Source organism: Ruditapes philippinarum, unplaced genomic scaffold, assembly GCF_026571515.1.
Source record: "Ruditapes philippinarum isolate M1 unplaced genomic scaffold, ASM2657151v2 ctg59_1_1_1_1, whole genome shotgun sequence".
Lineage (NCBI taxonomy): Eukaryota > Metazoa > Mollusca > Bivalvia > Venerida > Veneridae > Ruditapes > Ruditapes philippinarum.
In genome coordinates, this window is record NW_026861752.1 from 319,733 (window position 1) to 324,766 (window position 5,034).

Sequence of the window (5,034 nt, forward strand, 5' to 3'; positions counted from 1 at the left end):
TAGTGACAATAACGCAAAGAGTGATGGTTACACACTTTGATTTGAGAGGTTTGAGTGTCAATTAGTGAATGATTTATAGTATACAAAATCCAGCCTACGTATTTAAGCGCTTACTAAACAGATTTTCTATTTTCAGATCAGAAAGGTGAAGAAAAATTGTCTCATAAGATAAACCGATATTTCGTTAGGATTTTTTTCGCGATTTCATTTCTTTGCCTTTGAGATATAAACTTTGTACAGGAAATATCAAGAATGTAGACACATCAAACACAGCTTGTTTTAATATAAAAGACGGGCGATATTTATTGCTTGTAATAAGCGATCTTTTTTGTTTGAATGTCTGTTATTAGCAAAAACCAAGAAAGGCAAAACTTATTGAGCTAAAAGCTAAAAACAAACATTAACCTAAATCTTTACGAGATTTCTGACGCGTATGTATTCATGAATTCAAGATATTTCAATAAAAAAAACTTTTTTGTACATTTTGTGTTTGTAAAATCATGTGCAAATTAGCATGTTTATCACACTTTTTCATACTAGTAAATAGTATGTCTTATTTCAATATAATATACCTTTATATTAATTGTAAAATGTTTAATACCCTTAATAATTGTGCACCTGTACATGTTTCAATTGGGATACTAGTAATTGCTAGGCAATCGCAACGTTAATAACCCGACCTTCTTGTCTCTCTTTTAAAAAAAGAAATATGAAAACAAGGGCACCGCTAGGCGGAACATTATATGCCCGAAAAGTGTTAGTCTTGAATGAATAAACAAACAAAACATTGTGACTTCTGTAAAACAGCCACCCATTTATGAACGAAATACAATGTTTATATAAATTAAAGAAAAAAAAAGATACATAAAGACATTAAAATAAAGTATTACTTCCTTCAAAAAGCAATCCTCCTTTATAGCCGAAGAACCTTCATATATATTGCTGTTTCTAAAGCACCACCATCAAGTTGTTATCTTGTAAGTAAAAATGCTACGACGGATGCGCGGAAATGAAATACGCCAGGGATATAAAATAATATAAGCAAACTCTTTAGGGCATATAATTAATGTACTCAATATATTATAAGTGATCATTCTATGAAGTTTGACAGTTGTAAAACTGTTAACAATATTAAGGTCATTTGATATTGACCTTTGACCTTGTGACGTCAATAAAGATATGGATTTTTCTTAATCAATATAGGCAATCATCCTATGAAGTTTGAGCACTGTAAACCAAATGGAACTTGTGTTATGCTCCGGAAACCACAATTTTCAGAGTAAAGATCATTGTGATCCTTACCTTTTTTGACCTTATGACCCTAAAATCAATATGGGGCATTTATTGGACATGGCTGTTCATTCTATAACATTTTATAGCTGTAGGTTGATTAATACTTAAGTTATTGAGCAAAACTGTTTTCAGTTTTCAGGTAATATTGAACCTGACCTTTGGCCTTGTGACCCAAAAATTAATAGGGGTATTCTACTCAATATGGACAATCATCCCATGAAGTTTGAATATTGTTGGCCAAATGGAACTTAAGTTATGCTCCGGAAACCAAATTGCTAACGGACGGACAGACGGACGCCATAAGGTATAACATAATATCGAAATTCTTTCGGGCATATAAAAAGAAGCAGCTTTTTGATAAGCAATGTTATCTTAAAATATAGTTCTTTAGATTTCCTTTGTAGCTAATTAAGGTTATAAAAACGAAATATGTTTTGATAAACTGTGTTGGTTTGTGATCTTTTTCATCATTTCGTTTTATTTTATACTTATACAAATATTTGTTTATTGTTAAATTCAAGGAATTTTTTGAAATGTATCTTGTTTAACAAAAAAAAAGAAAAAAAAAAAGAAATTTTTTTGTAATCTTCCATCTATAAAAAAACCCCATAAAATTACAAACATTTTCTTAAGCTAATTGTGCGTAGCGACTATAATTAAGTCATGTACCAAGTAGGACATGTATGATTAGACCCAAAATATCACTTTCTTACACAAATAAATGATGTCTATTTTTAAAATCAATGTTTCTCCAGTTTTCGATGCTTCTGATTTTGATTAGTAGCGGTAGGTTTAAAAAAACGGATAAATAAATGTAATTGGCTTACGCAGCAAAGCCTCTGTAATACCATAAGTTTCAGTTTATTTCCCAAATATAACCAGCTCAGCGACGTTTAGAATGTGATTATATAAACAAGGTGTCAGACATCTATATCTACTTAGTGCAATACATTAATAGTTTGATACTATATTTAGAGTGAAAATTGTTTCGTATGGTGCTTGTATTTCCGTTTATTGTTGTTTTGTTTTCTCAAGAATTTCTAATTTAGAGAAATCATAGAGTACACATTAAAAGTTTGCAATTAAAAAAAATATTTAGAAGTTTAATTTTGCGTATGAATCAAGTTTTCGCTTGAAGTGTCCCTTCGCAGCTCATTGCAGAATTGAACCTTCAAGTTTTAATAGATTTATTAATGTCATTTTATCGACGACGTCAAATGACGATCCAAAGTGCCCCGTGCACCTACCATGCATGTAAGAAAATAATGTTAACGAAATGTATATTTCTTAGGTACTTTATTAAGTGCTTGTAGTATTAAAACATTTTTTTTACTTAAATCATGATAAAAGCAAAACCAATCATTTTAGATTGTAAAGGGAATAAAAGTATTGGTTCCCAAAATTGCAAAAAAATTTATTGATCTTGTTTTCACAATTCAATGGTTTTTTAATAATTATTTTTATTTTAGTAAGTGAACTAAAATTGTAAAATAGAGTGAAACATACTAATTTTTTGTTACATCCCCAAATTTTTCTGAGCTATGAGAAATTTAATTTAAAAGTTTGGAAAAAAGAAAACCAAAAAAGACCCTTTCCCCTTTACCAATTTAGGCAAAATCCACCATAGCAACTTTTTTTAAGAAATGTGTTGAAAAAACCCGAAAGACGAAGGGTTTGCCCTTTTTGGAGCATTTTGAAATTTATTTGCTTAAAATTTTAAAAAAAAATTTTTACAAGCAAACCAGACATATTTTAGGCTCGAATTTCCTATTGTATATGTTCTTTCATATAAAAAGGGAAAAAATTTAAACCTCTTTTTTTTTTTAAAGTACGGGGTTTAATTTGGGTTATAAAATTTTTTGACAAAAAAATTAAGAAAGGGCAATAATATAAACAAATTAAGTGAATGATAATTGTTCTTTTGTTCTGTACCACTCCTGAAAGACCCATTTTAGCCCAGAGAGGCTTTAAATTAGTTTACATTTTAAAAGCTTTGCTTGGAAAATTAAGAACTAGCAAATTCAAGTTAACCAATCTCATTTTGGCCGGGCGTCTTTGACTTTGAAGATACTTTTTGTTTATTCAGTGTTCCATTGAATAGTCATCAGAACGTCTGCTCAAATTGCGTCATTCGGATGATATATAGCCATATTAACAATATACATGTATATAAACAATTTAAATACAAAATTTAAAGCAAAATCTGTAGTGCATAGAAATAAATACCAAAGGTGATATTCAAAAATTTTGATATTTTAAAGGAAAGCAGTGGTTTTCGATATGTGTGTGTATGTGCGGGGGTGGGGGTTGTGGGTGTCTTCCTATATCAACTGCAATTAAATCATGATAAGCTCGACAAATTGTAGAGCTTAATCTTTATAATTGTATTTATTACATTTTTATATAATTTTTATTATAAAAGTGTTCTTTCATATTTAATGTTTAATTTAAACTCTAGGTTAAACATTAGATATTAAAATGTTCATTCTTCATGTTAGTACACTACACGATAAACGTAAGATGATCTTAACTTTTCATTCTTCTGTATAGTATTCCCTTTTACATCGAGTGACACTGTGTTTGAAGTATCGTTCTAAAATCATTCAATATTTATGATGAAAGCGTACAGAAGGATTAGATGTACTTGTTTTATAATTATGCAAAACAGCTGAATTGTTTAACAAACCTCACATCCTTTTGTGTTTACAGAATACTACATGCAAGAAGTATACCAGAAATATTTAGATAATGTCTTGAAATATTGAACTGGTATCCCTCCTGTATGATTTTGTTGCATGGGTTTATGTAAACACAATCATGTTGAATTTGATTTTCTAAAATCAAATAATCAAAAATAAATAAAACAAATTGTGAATCTTATTTATGCTTTTTTTCCAATGACAGAAAACGTACATTTTGTTCATAAAAGTAACCGTTAAATAAAATATATTTTGAAAGAAGGTAAAGCATTGAAATGGTTGTGCCTATCCCTTCAAAAATATAAATAATGATGTATGAATACAAGCAAAGGTACGCAACTGCCTGTCTTGCAATATCTTATTCGTAATATTTATAAATTTGCTTATTTTAATTTTGTCTGTAGCTGAAACCAAAATAAAGAGCTGATTGACCTATATAATTATATATTGTTTATGACTCATTAAATATATATTACAGTTTAACCTAACATTGCCACAATTTCTGATGGCATTTGACGAAAAGCATGTACTAGTTTCATTAAATATTCATCTTTATTTTCATCTTCTTAATAAAACACAATGTGATACGGCACCGGGAATAATTTAACAACTTTGGCTTATGACAAAGACATCTATCCCAATTTAATGTAATTGCTTCCAAGTAAGTTTACATCGGAACGGTACATCACGTCATTTTTTGTGAGAACAAAATTAAATCTGAGCTATAAGCAGCTACTCTTTAATCATTTCATAGATTATAAATGAGAAAGTATAGGTGTTATTCAGTACTCTGTATTTCGTTTAAAATTGTCTATCTTTATTACATTAACCATTGTTCTTTCACAGTGATAAGCAGATTCAGTTTTTATTTGTGACACAGTACACTATGATTTAAATCTCATCATTTGATGAAAGGTACCTTTGAAATTTGTTGTTCAATGCCATTATAATTATTATAAGCTGCTTACAAAAGAACTTTTGAACTTTGAGCTGAAGAACTAGGTAACATTTGCCTGTCTCGTTAAATGTGTTTTTATGAACA